Source organism: Physeter macrocephalus, chromosome 8 (genome assembly GCF_002837175.3).
Source record: "Physeter macrocephalus isolate SW-GA chromosome 8, ASM283717v5, whole genome shotgun sequence".
NCBI classification, from domain to species: Eukaryota; Metazoa; Chordata; class Mammalia; order Artiodactyla; family Physeteridae; genus Physeter; species Physeter macrocephalus.
In genome coordinates this window covers 76,107,250-76,130,356 of record NC_041221.1, presented here as the reverse complement: position 1 = coordinate 76,130,356, position 23,107 = coordinate 76,107,250, and the positions used below count along the sequence as shown (strand labels likewise).

Here is a 23,107-nt window from a genome sequence, read left to right as displayed (position 1 = left end):
ATAGCAATGAATACAGTTGCAGTTTTAAATGATATCTTTTTCTGTAAATAAAAATTTATATTCATTAAAGTGAGTTTGAACTATTAGTACTAGCATAGAAATAGCTCCAAAGCATACAATGAAAAAACTGGTTTTAGAACAATATATAAAGAACTGCTATAAGTTAAAAAAAAATTAAAGTCAAACTAATGTTTTGTAATAAGAATATATGTGTATGACTTGCATAATTCTTTAATATAATGTTCATTGTCTAGATTTTGGTAAATACAGAAATGTTTAGGAAGGGAAATTGAATCATAACACTTCCCAACAGAAATAATTCCTATTAACATATTGGTGGATTTCCTTCCAGCTTCTCTGTCTCTCTATTTCTCTGTCTCTCTTTCTCTCTTTCATCTGTCTGCGTCATATGTGTGTATGTATAGAGATATATGTATTACAGTTGTAATTCTGCTTTACTCTCAAAGCATTGTAATTTTTATTGAAGTAAAAAAATTTATAGTATTGTGTTAGTTTCTGGTGTACAGCAAGGTGATTCAGTTATATATATGTATATTCTTTTTCATATTCTCTTCAATTATAGTTTAATACAAGATATTGAGTATATAGCTCCCTGTGCTATACTGTAGGACCTTGTTATTTATCTCTTTTACATATAGTAGTTTGTATCTGCTAATCCCAAACTCCTAATTCGTCCTTCCCCCCACCCCTTTCCCCTTTGGTAACCATAAGTTTTTTTTCTATGTCTGTGTGTCTGTTTCTGTTTGTAAATAAGTTCATTTGTATCATTTTTTAGATTCCACATATAAGTGATATCGTATAATATTTGTCTTTCTCTGTCTGACTTACTTCACTTAGTATGGTAATCTCTAGGTAATCCATGCTGCAAGTGGCATAATTTCATTCTTTTCATGACTAATATTCTATTGTGTATTTATACATATATATATACATATATTACATCTTCTTTATCCATTCATCTGTTGATGGACATTTAGACTGCTTTCATGTCTTGGCTAGTGTGAATTGTGCTGCTTTGAACATTGGGGTGCATGTATCTTTTCGAATTAGAATTTTCTCTTAGCATTATATTATAAGGATTATATGCTTCCATGTCAATAAATATTACTTGGAAACACAATTTTAAATGTTAAGTAATATTCCTTTATGCAGAAATATCATTTATTTAACCATATTCCTATTTTTGCACATTTCCCCCTTTCTGCCATACAATGTGAAAATATGAAAAACTTACTTGTGTCTTCAACATTTCTTTTTTTTTTGGCTGCACTGCTTGGCTTGCAGGATCTTAGTTCCCTGACCAGGGATTGAATCCAGGGCTATGGTGAAAGCTCGGAGCCCTAAGCACTGGACTGCCAGGGAACTCCGTCAATCATTTCCACTGGAAAATTTTCTAGAAGTAGACCTACTGGGTTAGGAATGTGAACATTTTAAAGCAATTTTAAGACCTAATTTACTAATTGTTATGTCAGTGTACACTCCCACCAAGCCTATAGGAATGCCTAATGCCTATTTTCCTCATCCCAGTACTGGGTATGACTCTCTTTAAAACTCAGTACTAAACACACACACACACACACACACGCACATGCACATGCACATGCCCATGTGCACACCCTTTACATTTCTTTAATTAATAAAGATATTGAAAAAAATTTAGATGTTTACTGACCATCTGTACTTCTACATTTTTAACATGTAACATTTGTGCTTTCAGGGAGATCAGCTCGGTGCTTTGTGACCACCTAGAGGGGTGGGATAGGGGGGTGGGAGGGAGGGAGACGCAAGAAGGAAGATATATGGAGATATATGTATATGTATAGATGATTCACTTTGTTATAAAGCAGAAACTAACACACATTGTAAAACAATTATACTCCAATAAAGATGTTAAAAAATATTTGTGTGCTTATTCCCCAAATAACAGTAATCATTTCACTTCTGAGTGTGTGTGTGTGTGTGTGTGTGTGTGTGTGTGTGTGTGTTTACAAGGATTACACACACACACGCACATGCACATGCCCATGTGCACACCCTTTACATTTCTTTAATTAATAAAGATATTGAAAAAAATTTAGATGTTTACTGACCATCTGTACTTCTACATTTTTAACATGTAACATTTGTGCTTTCAGGGAGATCAGCTCGGTGCTTTGTGACCACCTAGAGGGGTGGGATGGGGGGTGGGAGGGAGGGAGACGCAAGAAGGAAGATATATGGAGATATATGTATATGTATAGATGATTCACTTTGTTATAAAGCAGAAACTAACACACATTGTAAAACAATTATACTCCAATAAAGATGTTAAAAAATATTTGTGTGCTTATTCCCCAAATAACAGTAATCATTTCACTTCTGAGTGTGTGTGTGTGTGTGTGTGTGTTTTCTAGGTGCTGAAAGATGAAGTACACAGAGTTACCACAAGAGGTTCCTAGCACACATATTATATCAAAATCTGAAGTCTATTGGGCTCAAGATTCAACAAGTCAGCATCTTCTGGAGTGGACAGTTTCATTAATTTCCATCTTAGAGCCTCCAAACAATTGTCCTGGCCTCATAAGAACAGGCCTTTGGACATCGACAAAACTTATTGAAGAGAACAAGAGACAGTAGCTCATTAATTCAGAAAGCTAGGTTGAACTGTGCACTCCACACTGTACTCTCCTTCGTTTCCCTATCAAAATCCCCTATAACTTGACTCTTTCTGTTAGATATAGTCACTCTTAAATTTCAAAAGAAATATAATCACTTTAAGCCTAAGATGGCTTTGAGTCATTCATTTGATCGTCCTGCAAATATTTATTACTCTTTTCATATTTAACCAGAAGAACGATGGACATTTTTTTAACTCAGCAAATAAATATTCACTACCACGTGCCACTATCCTAGGTGCTGGGAATATACACTGACCCCAGCCTTGCAGAGCTCACACCTGTGCTCTCCTTCCTAGTACCTCTAAGCAGACTCTCAGGAAATTCACCCCCACAGATGCTTTTGCCTTGATGGGAGACATCGTGTGCAGCCCACACAGGAAGTGTCTGCTGCTCCAAGGTCCAGAACATTGTCTCCAAGACCCATGATTACATCCCGGTCTGTTCTGCATATCAAACCAGCTAGCTACGACTTTTAAATTGCTTTTAAAAAATTTTACAGTGTAATATACCTACCCATAAAGAATTCAAATTATACAAATATAAATAACAAAAATGAAAATCACCCATAGTCACAATCTTCACAGATCCCTTTTTTTTTTTTTTTTTGCCACACCACACGGCTTGCAAGATCTTAGTTCCCCGACCAGGGAGTTCCCACAGAGCTATTTTTAAACTTTTTTATAGGTATATCATTATATACGTGCACATTTGACAAATACTTATTGAATACTCACTGTGGAGAAAGTATATTCCAAGGGCTGTGTCTTAGTCTGCTTGGGCTGTCATAACAAAATATCATAGACTAGGTGGCTTAAACAACAGAAATTTAGTTTCTCACAGTTCGGTGGGCTACAAGTCCAGTCAATCTGGTGTCTGCTGAGACTCCTCTTTCTGGCTTGCAAATGGCTACCCTCTCTCTTTGTGTTCACATGGGCTTTCCTCTGTGCAAGTGGGCAGGGGGAGCTCTCTGGTGTCTCCTCTTATGAGGACACTAATTCTATTTGATCAGGGCCCACACTTATGACCTCATTTAACCTTAATTACTTCCTCACTCCAAATATAGTCACGCTGGGGGTTAGGGCTTCAACTCATGAATTGAGGAGAGGAAACACAAGCATTCAGCCCATAACAGGCTGTGAAGTCTTTACAAATGAATGAGGCACAATGTTTGCCCACTTCTCACTAATGTAGGAATTCATGGCACAAACTCTGTTTCTGTCTCTTTGTGCTTTATTTATTTTATTATCTTTTGGAATTTCCACCAAGGCTGGATATACAAGGTAAGGAGAGAAAGTGAGATTCAAGAAAGTTTTATTTCCCACTTGGTTTGGAAAACACTCTCTGGAAAAGGAGGTTTGAAGCTCTTAACTACTCCAAAGATCCCCACTGAAGCATCGTCTCTCACTTTCTGGCTTCTCCTCTAGGAAAGGAGGTTGTTAAATATATACAACACGGACAGCTCTCTATCTACATCCATCTACTCTACAGAGGAGCAATGATTCCAAGGGGGGCTGGATTCACTCCTTCAGAACACGATGGCTGACAACACACACCGCTGAGAACAGAGATGAGTGACACACGGTCTCTACCCTTGAGGAGCTCACTACCCAGTAAGCCAGTGACGAGAAGGTAGTGTGAGAAGTGCCATCTAAGAAAGAGGTAAACTCGGGAGACCCTAGGAGAGAAAAAGGAGACCCAGAAAGAGTTCTGGGAAGAAATTACACCCCCACTGAAGTCTGAAGAAAACTAGGATTGAGCTTGGAAGGAAAGGGGAAAGGTAATCCAGGTAAGGCTATAATAGTAGCCCACTTGGTCAGATGAATTGTATGTCAAGGCTGAATTCTGAAAGGGCAGGCTGAATGTGCTCATCTAAGGGACCAATCTAGACTGTCTCTAGGTAGAATGATCCCTCAAAAGGTTACCCCGAGATTTTTATCAAGATGGCAAAAACCTTATTGTTAATTAAAAAACATATGTTATAGTAAGATGGCAAATTACATCCCCAGAGAAGCCTGTGGGAATCCTCAGAAAACCAAGGAAAGGAGAATGTACCTCTTCCAAATCTCTTTAGCATGCATACACATATCCCTGTGCTTTATTTCATAAAAGAATTAAACAGAATTAAGCTGAATTGAATTTTGCAATTCACCTAGTTGCTTGTGCCAGAAGCCTGTTATTCATTCTAAGCTACCTCTTTCCTTCCTTTATTTTATTTTATTTTTATTATTTTTTGTATTCAACAAATAGCTGCCAAATGCACACTCTGGGCAGGCACACTACTAGACGCTGGAGAGACAGTGATGAGCATACAAATGTGTGGATTTTTAATGGCATCGTCAATTCCGGGAGGTGCAGGAGTAGCCGGAGCAGTGAGGCCTGCAGAAGAGAAAGGGGAGATGCAGTGAGAGAGGCGGGGGCCAGATCCTGGGGGCCTTGTGTGCTAAGCCAGGAGTTGGAATTTTATCCTGAAAGCCATGGATTACCACTGAAGTATTTTAAGCAAGAGAATGATGCAGTCTGACTTGAGAATGATGCCTCTAGCAGTCACAGGGAGAAGGTTTGCCCAAAGTGGCAGGATTAGCAACAGTGAAACTGGTTAGGCCTCTGTGGCAAATGCTGTCAGTGACCTATTCTTTATCCATCTTTATCCATTCCTTATTTTAAAAAATGAAAAGAAAAACTGCTAAGTATCTATTATTTCTCTCTTCCCTTGAAACTGCTGTGACAACAGTTCTGGCAAAAGTAGAATTCTGCTGGGAATTTCTAGAAATGTTTTACTTTCCTGATAAGATGCTGCCCTCCATTCTCACTACTCCTCCCAGCGGCAGTGCAGTTAGGAGGCTGTTGGTCGGTCCTTGGTAACTTCCTTGGGCTGTTGCACCAGCTCTGCGCTGTTAATTTCTCTTTGGTTAAGACTCTGTGTTTGGGTTTCTTTTACATGCAGCCAAACACAATCCTGATACGATTGTTACTACAGCAATTCAGGTAATGACATAATGAGAACGGCACCACCCGTCTGAACTAAGACATTGAAATGAAGTTATGGGTGACAGGATTAACTTATAAACTATTAAGGAAGCAGGATCAATAGGATTTGTGATTAATTTGATGTGACCTATTGGGAATTATCATCAGAGAGATGACTTTGCCTCTGAGTTCAAGGACCATGTATCCCACAGTCCTCCTACTTATTTTTTCCTACCCAGTGTCTTTTTTTCTCCCAGCATTTTCCCTTCCCCATTTAGAAAAGTTTTTATGTGTCCTTGTTCAGAGGCATTTGTGTAGTAGACCAAAAAGAGATGTTGCATAAGACAGCCCCCTTTCCTGGCTTTTGTTTTGTAAAATCTAGGTTCATTTGGGGTTACACTGATCACTTTCCGGGGAAAGGAGACTGACCACTCATGGCCTTCCATGCAAGGAATGAAACCCAGTGAGAGCAGCTGGAGAGATTTCCTGAGACTAAAACAGGGCATGTCGGGGTACAGTCTCCTCTGATGTTCCCTGCCTCAGAGAAGGGTCCCATTTAGTAGTGCAAGCCACTAACCTAGGATTCATCCTTCACTAGAACCTCTCCTGCATTGCCTCTCATATTTAGCCCATCACCTAGACCTTTCTGTTTTACCGAAGTATCTCCTGCATCTCTTCATTTCTTTCCAACTTCATTGTCACAATCCTAGTTCATAAAACATTATTTTAATCCTAAACTGCTGCAATATCCAGTGTGTCACCTGACCATAGTCCATAAAATGATCTTTTCAAATTTGGAATATTTTAAGAAGGGTACAGATATTGCAATGGCTTCCCTTTGCCCTTAAAATTAAAAAAAACATATCTTGCAAATACTGGCCTCTGTCTCGATCACCAGCCTCATCGCTCCACCCCTGACTCACTGCCCAAACTCCCACCATGGTGACCTTGCAGCAACTAGAATGTTCTTTCTCTCCCCAAAGACTTTATCCTAGCCTCTTCACCTGCCCGGTCAGGTCTACTTAACTGCCACACCCACCTGCAAACACACACATGCACACACACACACACACACACACACACACACACACACAGGGATACACACAGACACACACATCCTAGCTAACTTATTTTCAGCTTCAGGTTTCAGCCCAAATGTCATTTTCTCAGAGAAGCATAACCTGATCCCACCCCACTGCCCAACTAAATCAGGGGCCCTGATTTTAAGGCATGGGTGTCTTTCATAGCACATTTTCAGTATATACTTGAGTGATTACCTATGTGTCATAAGTTTCATGGAGTAGCGACCCCACTTATCATTGTCTCTCCAGAATCTGGTAGTGTGCCTGCCCAGAGTGGGTGTTTGATGGCTATTTGTTGAATACAAAAACATAAAGGAAGAAAGAGGGACTCTAGAATGAATATCAGGCTTCTGGCAAAAGCAACTAGGTGGATTGTGAAATTCAACTCAGCTCAATTCCATTTAATTCTTTTATGAAATAAAGCACAAAGATATGTGCATTTATGATAAAGAGAGCTGGAAGAGGTACATTCTCCTCTGCCTCTCTGAGGAGTCTCAGGCTTCTCTGTGGATGGAATTTGCCATTGTGAATGAAAAATATTGCCTGTCATATCAATAAACGAAGGATGTTGCAGCCATCAAGCCATCACAGTACATCCGCCCCAAGAGTGAGCCCTGAGGGAACTCAGGATGGAGGCAGGATGCCTGCCATCAAATCATCAGACACTGTAGCCACCCCCAGACAGTGCACCCTGAGGAGACTCAAGGTGACAAATCACAGTATACTGGCCCCAGAGAGCTGATGTGCATATCAAAGGAATGATTTCAGGGAGCCCAGACTCTTGCATCTTCCCATACATAGAAAAGTGCTACATTCCTTAACTTGAGATGGCTGGTTTTCTTTCATTAACAGTAATCTTTTGATGTTCCGACTACCTGGTCTTTGTTGCAAAAACTCCTATGTATCCTGGCTCACCCCTTGCATCTTCAGAGCGGTTTCTCAGAGTGATCTGAGAAGCTGTGTCCCAGGCTAAAATCCTCAGTTTTGTCTGCCAAATAAAACATAACTCTCAACTTTTAGGCTGTGCATTTTTTTCAGTCAACACCATCCTGTTACAACACGTAGCACGCCAAAGAGGAAACGAACAGCGTTAAGGCAGAATTCTGAAAGGGCAGGCTGAATTTACTCCTTCAGAGGATCTATCTAGGCTGATTCCTCGAAAAGTCATCTTGAGATTTCATAAGGATGACAAAAAACTTATTGATAGGGGCTTCCCTGGTGGCACAGTGGTTAAGAATCCGCCTGCCAGTGCAGGGGACACCGGTTCAAGCCCTGGCCCAGGAAGATCCCACATGCCACGGAGCAACTAAGCCCGTGCACCACAACTACCGAGCCTGCGCTCTAGAGCCCGTGAGCCACAACTACTGAGCCCTCATGCTGCAACTACTGAAGTCTGCGCGCCTAGAGCCCATGCTCTGCAACAAGAGAAGCCACAGCAATAAGCCCGCGTACCATAACAAAGAGTAGCCCCTGCTCACTGCAACTAGAGAAAAGCCCACATGCAGCAACAAAGACCCAATGCAGCCAAAAATAAATAAGATAAATTAATAAATTAAAAAACATATTGATAATTACAACATGCAGCAACGAAGACCCAATGCAGCCAAAAATAAATAAGATAAATTAATAAATTAAAAAACATATTGATAATTACAAAGCATGTGTTATATGGACTTTGGAAGATAATGATGTTTCAGTGTGGGTTCGATATCACTAATTATCAGAGAAATGCAAATCAAAACTACAAGGAGGTATCACCTCACAGTGGTCAGAATGGCCATCATCAAAAAATCTACAAACAATAAATGCTAGAGAGGGGGAGGAGAAAAGGGAACCCTCCTACACTGCTGGTGGGAATGTAAATTGGTACAGCCACTATGGAGAACAGTATGGAGGTTCCTTAAAAAACTAAAAATAGAACTACCATATGACCCAGCAATCCCACTACTGGGCATATACCCTGAGAAAACCATAATTCAAAAAGACACATGTACCCCACTGTTCATTGCAGCTCTATTTACAATAGCCAGGTCATGGAAGCAACCTAAATGTCCATCAACAGAGGAATGGAAAAAGAAGATGTGTACATATATACAATGGAATATTACTCAGCCATAAAAAGGAACGGAATTGGGTCATTTGCAGAGACGTGGATGGACCTAGAGTCTGTCATACAGAGTGAAGTAAGTCAGAAAGAGAAAAACAAGTATTGTATATTAACACATATATGTGGAATCTAGAAAAATGGTACAGATAAACCTATTTGCAGGACAGGAATAGAGACACAGAGATAATGGATGTGTGGACACGGGGGGAGAGGGGGATGAATAGGGAGATTGGGATTGACATATGTGCACTGCCATGTGTAAAACAGATAGCTAGTGGGAACCTGCTGTATAGTGCAGGGAGCTCACCTTGGTGCTCTGTGGTGACCTAGATGAATGGGATGGGGGGTGGGGTGGGAGGGAGGTCCAAGAGGGAGGGGATATATGTATACATATAGCTGATTCACTTTGTTGTACAGCAGAAACTAACATAACGTTGTAAAGCAACTATACCCCAATTTAAAAAAAATTTTTGATTGTAAAAATGTATCACTCTGGGCTTCCCTGGTGGCGCAGTGGTTGAGGGTCCGCCTGCCGATGCATCACTCTGAGCTTGATGTGAATAGTGGAGAAGGCTGCAGTGGCGGGAGACCAGGGTGGGTGTATGGGGACTTTCTGTACCTTCTGCTCAATATTACTGTGAACCTAAAACTGCTCTCAAGAATAAAGTCTATTGAAAACAATATGTTAAAGATAACTTACCCAAAAAGATAAAATTGTGATTCTCATTCAGAAGCAAAACGAGCATGTTGAAGATTACGTTTTACTCAGAGTTAGGGAATCAGGCAGATGTTAAAACTGGTTCAAAGGAAAAGTCAAAGAACAGACACGTTCATATAGTGGGGATATAGTGATGAATGTGCCAGTGGAGGCAAATGAACTTCTTCCTCAGTGGGGGAGGGAAGTCAACTGAACATCTGTTGGACAGAATAGAATTTGTGTGCCTGTAGACATCTGCATGCCTAGAAAGATCAACTTGCTTTTCTGTTATCTATGGGGTACAGAGCTGGTTCCCATAGAATTAGCATCTGGACTGTGGAAGGGTGTGCTATCGTTTGCCTTTGAAGCACACATTTTCCCTACACATGCATACAATAAACCATTAAGACTGTATGACTCCATGCTGAGAATCCACTGTGTCTGCACAGACTTTGTTTAGTCCGGTGAGGATTGCTTCTTGGGTGAACCAAAGAACTTCTACCTCACATGATCTGGTAGCTGTAGGAAAATTGAACCACGTCCTGACATTTCTTCTGAAACATTAAATTCATCCCCTGGGCAGAAGCAAGGTAATGACTTTCTTATTCAGCCTTTTTTTTTTTTTTTTTTTTTTTTTTTGGTATGCGGGCCTCTCACTGTTGTGGCCTCTCCCGTTGCGGAGCACAGGCTCCGGACGCGCAGGCTCAGCGGCCATGGCTCACGGGCCCAGCCGCTCCGCGGCATGTGGGATCTTCCCGGACCGGGGCACGAACCTGCGTCCCCTGCATCGGCAGGCGGACCCTCAACCACTGCGCCACGAGGGAAGCCCCTTTCTTATTTTTTGTAAACAACTTTATTAAGGAATAATTTATCAATCATAAAATTTACTTAAGAACACAAGTCAGTGATGGTTAGTACATTTATAGAGTTCTGTATCTACCACCTTCAATCATTACAGTTTTAGAATATTATCATCAACCCAAAGAGAACCTTCATGCCCATTTGAAGTCAATTCCTGTTCCCATCCCAGTCCCGGGCTGTCACAAACTTACTTTTTTTCTCTATAAATTTGTCTTCTGAATTTTTTTTTTTTTTTTTTTTTTTTTTGGCTGCACCATCCCTCTTATGGGATCTCGGTCCCCCGACCAGGGATTGAACCTGGGCGATGGAGTGAAGCCCAGAATCCTAACCACTAGGAAACCAGGGAAATCCTCTGAACATTTCTATAAAGGGAATCATATAGTATGTGGTCTTTCATACCTGGCTTCTTTCACTTAGATAATTATTTTTAAGTTTGTCCATGTTTTAGCATCTATCAGTAATTCAAATGTTTTTATTTCTGAATGAGTATTCCATTGTATGGATATAACACATTTTGTTTATCCATTCATCAGCTGATGGACATTTGGGTTGTTTCCACTTTTTTTTTTTTCTTTTGCGGTATGCGGGCCTCCCCCTGCCGTGGCCTCTCCCGCTGCGGAGCACAGGCTCCGGACGCGCAGGCCCAGGGGCCACGGCTCACGGACCCAGCCGCTCCGCGGCACGTGGTATCCTCCCAGACCGGGGCGCGAACCCGGTTCCCTCGCATCGGCAGGCGGACGCGCAACCACCGCGCCACCAGGGAAGCCCCGCCACTTTTTGACTATCATGAATAATGCTGCTATGAACATTCATGTACAAATCTTTGTGTGAAAATAGTTTCATTTCACTTGAGTAAATACCTAGGAATGGAATTGCTGGATCATATAGCAAACATATTGTTTTAAAATGTTGGTCTTATTTTTATTCATGTATAGTGAGGCCAACAGATCAAGAGATGATTTTCTTTGAAAAGACAGTCTGTTACTCACAGTTCCCAGGAGAAGGGGGCATGCCAGGCCAGGCAAAGCTGTATCGGGAAGCACTGGGTTGGTCAGGAGACAGAAAGGGAAAATGTGAGCAAAGGACCTTATTTTGGTTTCTGCAAAAAGGTACCGGCAAGGCAGGGTAAGTGGATTTACGATTGGCTGGTTTAAATAATTTCAGTAAGTTATGGTGCATAGAGGCTGCCCCTAGCTGTCTGGTATCTGGCCCTTAGGTGATTCGAGCAGGAGGATAGTGGCTCTGTGTGCAGAGCTCCATAAAGAAGGCTGTGGGGTTAGGTTTTGGGTTGGTTGGTTTGCATATGAAAGGCACCCTCCTGGAGAGTTGTTTACTCTCTAGCTGGACCTGGGAGGGCAGACTCCCCACCAAATATCTGTAAGGCTCCAGATGTCAAACATTAGAATGAAAAGACATGCTTAATACACATATGTTTCACTTTTTGAGAAACTGCCAAACTGTTTTCCAAAGCGTCTATGCCATTTTACATTCATCTCAGCAATGTACGAAGGTTCCACTTCCTCTATAATTTCACCAGTACTAGAGATGACCTGTCTTTTTTATTATAGCCATTTTACATTTTAGCAGGTCTGAGGTGTTATCTTGTAGTTTAATTTGCATTGCTCTAATAACTGATGATGTTAAGCCTATTTTCATGTGCTTATTGGCTTCTCCTATATCCTCTTTGGTGACATATCTGTTCAAAAATTTGCCCATTTTTAAATTGGATTTTGTCATCTTATTATTGAGTTTTAAGAGTTCTTTATATATTCTGCAATCAGACATATGATTTGCTTCCTCACAGCACAGCAGCTGGGTTCTAAGAAAGAGCCTTTTAAGAGGCAAAAAGTAGAAGCTGCCAGTCCTTGTACAGCCTGGGCTTAAGTCCAGAATGTCACTTCTGCCACATTCTCTTGATTAGAGTTAGTGACATGCCCAGCCCAGATTGAAGGGGAGGGTAAATGAGCTCCTCTTGTTATGAAGAGCAAAATGCACATACAGGGAGGGCATGAATTGGACTTGGCTATCTTTAGAGATGGGCTGTCACCCTTTCAAGTACTTTAATAATTCTAATATCTATAATACATTAAACAAGTATGGTGGATGTTAAGATATTTTAAATGGTTCAATATAATTTTCAAACATTAAAAATTCTCTTATACCTCTTAGCTCAAATTCCAAATCTAAAGCATTTATTTACTCATTTTAAATTGGAATCACAAAGCTAACCTGTTAGATGCTATAATTTGCCAAATTTTCTTAACATTACAAATACTTTAAACACCAAGCAAATAAAGATTGTTCCTCGTGGCAGACAGACCCTAAGATGATCCCCAATGATTTGCCTTGTCCCAGGGTCCATACTTTTGTGTAATTCCCTCCCCTTGAGTGCAGGCAGGACCTGTGACTTGCTTCTAGCCAATAGAATATGGCAAAGGTGGTGTGAAATCAGTTCCTTGGTTAGATTGTGTTATATGGAAAAATGACCAGACATTACGCCCAGGATTATGTTATGTTGTAAAAGACTCTGTTTTAGCAGACTGGAGTGAGAGATTCTCCTCGTGGGAGATGTAAGCAACTCTTACTTCATCTTACTTGATGAAGTAAGCAGCCATGTTGGGAAAGCCTGCTGTGGGCTGAGTGTTTGTATTCCTCCAAAATTCATACGTGGAAATCCTAACCCCCAAAGTGATGGAATTAGGAGGTGGGGCCTTTGGAAGTAATTAGGTCATGAGGGTGACCTCATTAACTTCATGAATGGAGTTAATACCCTTATAGAGGAGGCCCCAGAGAGCACTGGTGCCCTTTTTCTGCCACATGAGAACACAACTACAAGCTGACATTCTGCAACCCAGAAGAGGGCTCTCACTGGAACTTGGCTATGCTGCTATCTGACATCCAGTCTCCAGAACTGGGAGAAATAAATTGCTGTTGTTTATAAGCCACTCAGTCTGTAATACCTTGTTATAGCAGCCCAAATGGACTAAGAAAAAGCCCACGTAGCACTGTGGACTCATTTAGGAATGTGGACACCTCTAGAATCTGAGGGAGCCCTCCAGCCAACAGCCGGCAAAAAGTCAAGGTCCTCAGTCACATAGCAGAAAGGAAATACCTTCTGCCAACAGCCTGAATGCACTTGGAAGTGGATTTTTTCCTCAGACAAGCCTCCAGATGAAAATGCAGTCAGGCAGCACCTTGATGGAAGCCTGCTGAGAGCCTGAGCTGAAGACCAGCCAGGACTCCTGATCCTCAGAAACTGTGAGATAATAAACGTGTGTTGTTTTAAGCCACTATGTTTGTAGTAATTTCTTACACAACAATAGAAAACTGATATATTATTAATCTTAACACAAAAGTACTAATGTTATGGATGTGATTTACTTTCTTTTTTCTACTAATTCTAATCTTCCTTTAGTCAAAAGATATCTATAAAACAATTATATCATCTATGCAAATTGGGATTCTTATTTTAATTCAGCCAATTGTGGTTGTATATCAGCCAGAGGGATTTTTCTTTAACTGGGACTTGGGATTTGATTTTTTATACTTTGCTAATGGGACATTATGAGCCATTTAATACAGTTCTATACCTTAAAAGGGATGGTCTTGGGCTAACACATCTCCTAGATTCAAATCACACATTACCTATTCTTCTGTCTGATTTGAATCTTCTACCCTACCCTGCCCTCTCCATAAATTATAGTCCATTATTTGTTCCTTGTTTAGATGTGTGTTTATTTGGCTTTTAAAAGCTATTATGATGTCTTTCTGCGTGACTTAAAGGTTGTTTTAATGACACTGCATATGATTCTTTCTACATATATCTTATTCTTATTAGTCCTCTTTGAACGTGATCATTGCATTTTTTTCCTGTTTTTCGGGTCACAATTCATGTAGATATTTAAATAGCATTTATCTGGATTCTGCATATTGCATATCAGAAACAATAAACATTTGATAAAAACTCCAACATGAAAAGATGTGGAAAAACAAACAGAAAAAAAAGGAACCCGATGGAAGCAAACAGGAACAGAAGAAAAGAAAACCAACCAATAAATAATATCCTTGGGAAAATAATAGAAGATTTTGCATCCATCAGATAAGGATGGGGTACTATGAAAAACTAACAATGAACATTTGGAAATTTGAAAAATATGAAAGCTGAAATAAAACATTGTGATAGAAGAGTTGGAAAGTCAAGTCAAGGTTATTGTCCAGCAAGAGGAACAAAAAGAGAAAAGGAAAATAGAACAGAAAGGGGCTGGTGACATGGACATAGAGCATCAATCAGAGAGATCAGAAATCATAGAAAGAAAAAAAAAATGGAAGACAGAAATTTTCCCAAGGAAAAGTACAAGAAAATTTCCCACACATGAAGAACACAGAACCTCCAAACTGAAAGGGCCCTCTAAGTGCTAGCAACATGAATAGCAAAACATCCATGAGGAGGCACATCCCTGACATTTCAGAACATCTGATTTAAAGAGGCAACATGGGGCTTCCCTGGTGGCGCAGTGGTTGAGAGTCCGCCTGCCAATGCAGGGGACACGGGTTCGTGCCCCGGTCCGGGAAGATCCCACATGCCGCGGAGCGGATAGGGCCGTGAGCCATGGCCGCTGAGCCTGCGCGTCCGGAGCCTGCGCTCCGCAACGGGAGAGGCCACAACAGTGAGAGGCCCGCGTACCGCATAAATAAATAAATAAATAAGAAGCAACATGAAAAAAAAGTTTCAGAGAGACAAAACAGGTTACATATAAAATAATGACAATCAGAGTGCCATAAGACTTCTCAACACCACTGGTTAGTAGATGATAATGTAGTTATGCCTTTAAAATTACCCAGCCAAACCATGAATCAAGTGTAGGGGTTGATTAAGACACTCTCCTTCCTTAGAGCCTGCTGAAAGCTGTGCTTTAGCAAATGCGGAGAGCAAGCAAACCAAGGGAAAGAATATCATTGGATCCAGGAAAAGGAAGCCCAACACAAGAGAAACAGTTTGATGGAGAAGGGAATTCTCAGGATTACAGCTGTGCAGAAGGGCTTAAGAGCAACCCATCCAGACTGCTGTAGGAAGGTAGAGTGCTATGGGAGGGAGGCCTCAGAGAAAAAAATGGAAAGAGATTATCGAGAAATACGCTCGAGCATTGTGGGGAAAGAAAAAACCTACTGAGAGTATTTGACAGAACAGATGGACCACTTGGGAAAATATTAAAGATCAGTACAGAGCAAACAGAATTATAAAAATTATTAATTCCAGGAAAAATAAAAATTTGTATGAGATACAATATAAAACTAACTGGATCATCACTAAGCTATATTTGTGTAGCCAAAATAATATATTGACTACTGATTTAGCTAGAATTTTTTATCCTGGAGAAGGAGAAAGGAAGTAGGAGGTGGTAATACAACACACTATATTATCATCTACTTAATAGGAAGTTAATAGTTTCAAACTGATAAATCAGGAAATCGCAGTATAAATATATTACTTAGAAATATGAAGATAAATGCCAGCTTTAGAAAAAAAAGCTAAATTAGTTCAAAATATGTGCCTCCAAGGAACAGGGAACAGGTATGTTCATTAAGACCTTTCAATATCATTTTGAGCACCTAGTATATGCAAGGCATATATCTCCTTCTCCTCAAGATCCCAATCTTCAAAGTCAGTCCACTACCAAAGAGCCATATGGTGACCCTTTCATTGCCTCCCCCAGGACCCTGCTCCATCCATCACTGTTTTTTTCATTTCCATCATCAATCAGTCTCTCCCTCTCCACTGGTTTCTTTCCCTTTGCTTATAACTGTGTCCAAGAACTTCCAGCTTGGCAAACTGACTGGCCAACTTTGGCTTCATTCCCTGGATTCTGATCTCATTTCTTGGCACAGAATATCGTTGGAATGATATCCACTACTAATGAGCCCTCGTTGGGCCCAGCTCCAGGACCTCCCACATAATGGGTACTTGCCAGGCACATAACGCCAGCCCTACCTGTAGCACTGAGAAGTCAGAAGTGCGGTAACTGTGGAAAAACAAAAAGGAAAGAGAAGAGTAAAGGATGACACCAAAAGATGGCAGGGTCATTATCGACATTGGGAACTCAAGAGCAGGACATTCGGTGAGAGAGGTAAGGAATATGATAAATTTGGTTTAAAACATTGAGTTTGAAGCTTATAGAATTGGGTATTAATCAGGGTAAGGTGGACAGTTAATCATGATCCTGAAACAGTGAAATATAATGGGAAAGGTTTTGGAGTTAATATATACTAGATTCATATTCTGGCTCTGCCAGTTACTAACTGAACTGGCAAGTCACTGCTCTGAGGCTCAACGTTCTCATCTGCAAAATAGGGATTGTATCTTGATTAGAAAGCAGGCATGACAAATTTGAGATGTCACCAGGCAATCAGAACGTGATTCTTTCTGTTTGCCAATGCAGGGCACACGGGTTCGATCCCTAGTCTGGGAAGATCCCACATGCCGCGGAGCAACTAAGCCCGTGTGCCACAACTACTGAGCCTGCGCTCTAGAGCCCACGAGCCACAACTACTGAGCCCGTGAGCCACACTCCTGAAGCCCGCGCACCTAGCGCCTGTGCTCCGCAACAAGAGAAGCCACCTCAATGAGAAGCCTGCGCACTGCAATGAAAAGTAGCCCCAACTCGCCGCAACTAGAGAAAGCCCGCAGCACACCAACAAAGACCCAACGCAGCCAAAAAAAAAAAAAAAAAAAAAAACTTGATTCTTATTGACTGTAGTGTGACATCTAGATTGGAGATGTCAGGACTGAAGGTCATATTCTGATTGCAATAGTGCAGAAGATCAAGGATAATGGGCTCGAGGTGTACTCGAGGGAGGAGGCAACCAAGGGTAGAGAGAAATGGGACAATTTAGGAAATACTAGGGAGGTAGAACTCTTAGGATGTTGTGATTTACCGGTTTGGGAGGCGGGATTGTGGCAGATGATGTCAGTGCTCCACCTGTGTGCTTTTGGATCCCTCTACCATTTTCATGCTGTGCTTTCACTTCAAGCAGCCAACACCTGCGAGGAGAGCCAGAACTCTCTGGGATTACATCTCCCAGTGGAGAGCCCGAGCAAATGACTCCTGGCGTGGACGTATACCCCCTCCAGCTTCCTTGCCCCTGGTCCAGACAGTTCTCAGGTACGATTGTCTCCAGGCTCTTCCGTGGAGTGAAGCCTAAATTGCCCTCCTAGTGACTTTGTTGTTTTTTCGTTTGTTCGTTTGTTTTAATGTTCTTATATCTTTATTCAAGTACTTTATAAACCTGGCTCAATAATAACTCATACTTTTACATCACAAATTTGCCTTTAAATAATACATAATACACTTAAGGCAGATTTACCTTATAGATGGCCTCACCACTGCATTGATTTATACAAATAGCAAAAATCACATGGAGGAGCATCTACTGATATCTTTCTTGGTACTTATCTTTAGCTTTTTATTTATTTATTTATTCAACGAAAAGTAGCCCCAACTCACCGCAACTAGAGAAAGCCCGCAGCACAGCAACAAAGACCCAACGCAGCCAAAAAAAAAAAAAAAAAAAAAAATTGATTCTTATTGACTGTAGTGTGACATCTAGATTGGAGATGTCAGGACTGAAGGTCATATTCTGATTGCAATAGTGCAGAAGATCAAGGATAATGGGCTCGAGGTGTACTCGAGGGAGGAGGCAACCAAGGGTAGAGAGAAATGGGACAATTTAGGAAATACTAGGGAGGTAGAACTCTTAGGATGTTGTGATTTACCGGTTTGGGAGGCGGGATTGTGGCAGATGATGTCAGTGCTCCACCTGTGTGCTTTTGGATCCCTCTACCATTTTCATGCTGTGCTTTCACTTCAAGCAGCCAACACCTGCGAGGAGAGCCAGAACTCTCTGGGATTACATCTCCCAGTGGAGAGCCCGAGCAAATGACTCCTGGCGTGGACGTATACCCCCTCCAGCTTCCTTGCCCCTGGTCCAGACAGTTCTCAGGTACGATTGTCTCCAGGCTCTTCCGTGGAGTGAAGCCTAAATTGCCCTCCTAGTGACTTTGTTGTTTTTTCGTTTGTTCGTTTGTTTTAATGTTCTTATATCTTTATTCAAGTACTTTATAAACCTGGCTCAATAATAACTCATACTTTTACATCACAAATTTGCCTTTAAATAATACATAATACACTTAAGGCAGATTTACCTTATAGATGGCCTCACCACTGCATTGATTTATACAAATAGCAAAAATCACATGGAGGAGGAACCCGTGTCCCCTGCATCGGCAGGCAGACTCTCAACCACTGCGCCACCAGGGAAGCCCCTTAAATTTATTTTTATTTATTTATTTTTGGCTGTGTTGGGTCTTCGTTGCTGTGGGCGGACTTTCTCTAGTTGCGGCAGGCTTTCTCTAATTGTGGCAGGCTTTCTCTAGTTGCAGTGAGCAGGGGCCACTCTTCATCGCAGTGCATGGGCTTCTCACTGCAGTGGCTTCTTTTGTTGCAGAGCACGGGCTCTAGGCATGCGGGCTTCAGTAGTTGTGGCACGTGGGCTCAGTAGTTGTGGCTGGTGGCTTCTAGAGAGCAGGCTCAGTAGTTGTGGCGCACGGGCTTAGTTGCTCCGCGGCATGTGGGATCTTCCCAGACCAGGGCTTGAACCCGTGTCCCCTGCATTGGCAGGCAGATTCTTAACCACTGCGGCGCCAGAGAAGCCCTTATCTTTAGCTTTTAGAACTGCATAATAAGTAGAGTTTACATAAAATTTCATTTTTGAGATAGGAAACAAACAATTTTGCCTTTATCTGTTAGATTGGATGTAGTTATTATTAATAACATAAACTTTAAATCTGTGGGGAAAACCAGTACTTTACCTTTACTCCCCAGAGAAGGCTCAACAGCAAGCAAAATGAGGAGCCATTGTAAAATCATATTGCTAAATAATACCTTAACTCAAAATTCTGCTTATATAATTGTATCATATCACAGCTAAAAATTACTATTTAAAATATCAAGATACATCCCAAAGCATCCTTTGGTTGAATTAATATCAGGAGGCTTAGGCAGCACTGGAGAGTCATTCTCTGGTCTTCTGGTCATTAGTATAAACTGAAGCTTTTGAAATTATTTGGTGATCCCATTTTGGGGCCCAATATCACAAAACCTTCAGGAGAATAGTGGACCCAGGTGGAAGAATTTGAAGACTGGAAGACTTGCAGTTAAGGGAGAGTTATCACTAGCAGATCTTAGGGAAATAGGACTGCAGCCAGAATCACTTGATATTTATTAGAAATCAAGATTTACTAAATCATTTCTCTTTCAGAAAAATAGCTTTAAAACTTGTATATTTTCAAATGTTCTTTTTTTAAAGAACATATAAAATTAAGATATTTGTGAAAATAAACCAGTTTCAAGTGTACTTGTTTCTCTTTCTTTTTCCTCCTTCAAAGGATTTCTTCTCATCAAGCACAAATGTGCTAATCTTTACAGCAAGACAAACTCTTCTGTGCTAAATCTTTTTAATCTTTTCTTTTCATCCTCTGAGAAAAGGTCTTCTTCATTGGTTGTAGTAGATGTAAAATCATAGTCTCTGGAATGACCATTTACAAAACTAAATAAGGGATATTTCTCCTTAGAAGGAATTTTCAGCATCTTAGTGATTTCTTCAGAAGCTTGTTGGAAGTCCTGAACATTTTGACAGTAAAATCCTATTATACAGCTAAGATCCATTTTTCGAAATGACATCTTTTTGGGAGAAGGGCAGTGGAATGTCTCAAGAGGGAAATCCTTTATGCTGACATCTACAAAAGATTGGCAGTAATGAGGATCCATGTAAATCAAAGTGTCGTCTTGAAATCCAGCAAAGTAATATGACTGTTTAGGTTTGCCACCAATAATACCCACGCAGTATTCAAGGCTTAAAATACCCTTTACAAAATCTAAATAGTTGGCATTGTTTCTTTCTCCACCAAGTCTAACAGGAACTAGAATAATAACAGCTTTGTCATCTGTCTTATCAGAGGCCATGGAAGCGCACTGTTTATCAGTTACATCAGAACTGTAAACTGTACAATGTTGCACAACATAAATAGTTATTCCTTGTAAATCTGGGTGTCTTGCTTCTTCAACTGCTTTTCTTAAAACGTGAGCAACCACAGCTGGTCCATACCAATCTCTAGCTTTTTCCCCAGACTTCTTTCCATATTCTATTAGTTGGTGTAAACCAAAGAGAGCCAAGTGGGAATCACCAAACCAAGGGATGATTTTCCTGTGATAAATTTCATTTTGCATTTCATGATCATCAGAATATCTCCCGATTGTTTCCTTCAGAGAAATTGTTGGGGTTTTGAGTTCTCTTTCCCCTGAAAGCGATGCTTTGAAAGATGCAGTAAATTTTTTTAGTGTTGGAAGTCCATGATTCAGTCTGAATTTTCAGTGTTCAAAGCATCAGGCCAGCCAGGTCTAAGCTCTACCAAGAAAGTATAGTATGAGTCCTTGAGCCAATAGCATCTGGCCAGTTCTTAATGTACAGCTCCAAGCACAGTCTGTTGTCAAAACTGAGCCTTCCATTTGAGGAAATTCTTCCCTGTGGATAAGTCATATTATTATTATTATTTTTTTTTTTTTTGTGGTATGCGGGCCTCCCCCTGCTGCGGCCTCTCCCGTTGAGGAGCACAGGCTCCGGACGCGCAGGCCCAGCGGCCATGGCTCACGGGCCCAGCGGCACGTGGGATCCTCCCAGACCGGGGCGCGAACCCGGTTCCCCTGCATCGGCAGGCGGACGCGCAACCACTGCGCCACCAGGGAAGCCCAAGCCATATTATTGAAATGAAACCTTTACGAAATTCTTCTACATTTCCCTCAATTACATGATCTTCTATTGTACATCCTGATCTTGCAGGTAACAGTTCATTTTCATTTAATTGAAATATTTGCTTTATTGCAGTGGTCTGGAACCAAACCTGCAATATCTCTGAGGTATGCCTGTAGTCTAAACAACTTCATATTTAAAATGGTAACACTTTCCAAGCAATAATACAGGGGAATTTCTACTAAAATATGTCTTTGTTTTCAACACCCAACTATATTTCACGTTGTTCCAAGCAGATATAAATTTAGTTTTTAGCTTGTCAACTTCATCTGTTCTTGTGGCCTCCCTATTCAGATTCTGAAGAAAAAGCCATCACTTGATTGCATTCTTCTGTAAGTTTAGTCTTTTGTTCGGGAAATGTTCCAGCTCCAGCAGCAGCTGCTCCAAAAGCAGCCAGCACACATGCAGACACTCCGACCTCAGCGCCGCAGCTACAGGCACCTCGAGCTCCCCAGCCACCATAGTCGGAACTTTGTTTGCTAACAAACACTTGCTTAACTTCCTTCTCTTCCATGTCTCTCTTCCTCACTCCCTTACTGTTTCTTCCTAGTGGCACTTCCTAATTAGTCGCTTTCACATGAATCTTTATCTCAGAGTCTGCTTCTGGGGAGTCCATCCTAAGACAGTATGGTAGTCATTAATGTTGCTTATTAATTTTTCTGCCCTCTGCCTCTGGGCACGTGGTAGGGCTATACTTCCTGGCCTTCTGTGGTTGGGTGTTGGGGCCAAGTTACCAGCTCTAGCAGAGGTGATGTGTGTTGCTTCTTGGCTGAGCATGAAATTGCCAAGATGAAACCCTTCAGAGCTCTTTTCCCTTCATTGTGGTGACCAAGAATGCTGAGATAGTGGCTTATCTCTCAGCCTGGGACCTAGAGGCAGTGTGACAAAGTGGAGCAGAGCCCCATCTCTGACTCAGTAGTCAGAGGGAGAAATAAACTTGCATTGCGTTAAGCCAATGAGAGTTGGGGGTTATTTGCTACACAGCAATACTACCTAGCACATCTTGACAGATATAGAGAGTGAGAAAAAGAGAAGAATCAAGGATGACTAAGATTTCTGACCCGGGCTATTAGATGGATGGGGTTAACATTCTTTGAGCTTGAGAAAAGCAAGGAGGAAGAGCTGGATATATTTTTTTGGTTTTTTAGGCAGGGAATTAAGTGCAGTTTTAGACATTTTTGAGTTTGAGATTCTTGTGGCAATCTAAACTGAGATATTGAGAAGACTGGTTCTGAATCTCTGGAAAGTGATCTGAGCTGGAGACAGATATTTGGGACATAAGTAATAATTTAGGAAAATAGAAATATAAAATCAGGACCAAGGGAAAAATAGAATTGCATAGGTGCTAATGATAAACATGAACACAGATGCTATGACCGACATTAAAAATTTGTTTTAAATTGAAGTATAGTTGATTTACAATATTGTGTTAGTTTCTAGTAATCAGCAAACTGATTCAGAATATATATATGTATTCTTTTTCATATTCTTTTTCATTATGGTTTATCATAGTATATTGAATATAGTTCCCTATGCTATATAGTAGGAAATTATTGTTTATCTTTTTTTTTAATTTTTGAATTTTATTTTATTTTTTTATACAGAAGGTTCTTAATTGTCATCCATTTTATGCACATCAGTGTATACATGTCAATCCCAATCGCCCAATTCATCCCACCACCCCCCGCACCTCCCCGCTGCTTTCCCCACTTGGTGTCCATACATTTGTTCTCTACATCTGTGTCTCAATTTCTGCCCTGCAAACCGGTTCATCTGTACCATTTTTCTAGGTTCCACATATATGCGTTAATATACGATATTTGTTTTTCTCTTTCTGACTTACTTCACTCTG

General features: G+C 40.9%; 1 pseudogene; it reads right to left on the bottom strand.

Annotated features, from left to right (window-relative positions):
• Positions 1–19,868: 19,868 nt before the first annotated feature.
• Positions 19,869–21,717, bottom strand: LOC102992656 (cysteine protease ATG4C-like; annotated as a pseudogene).
• Positions 21,718–23,107: the final 1,390 nt, after the last annotated feature.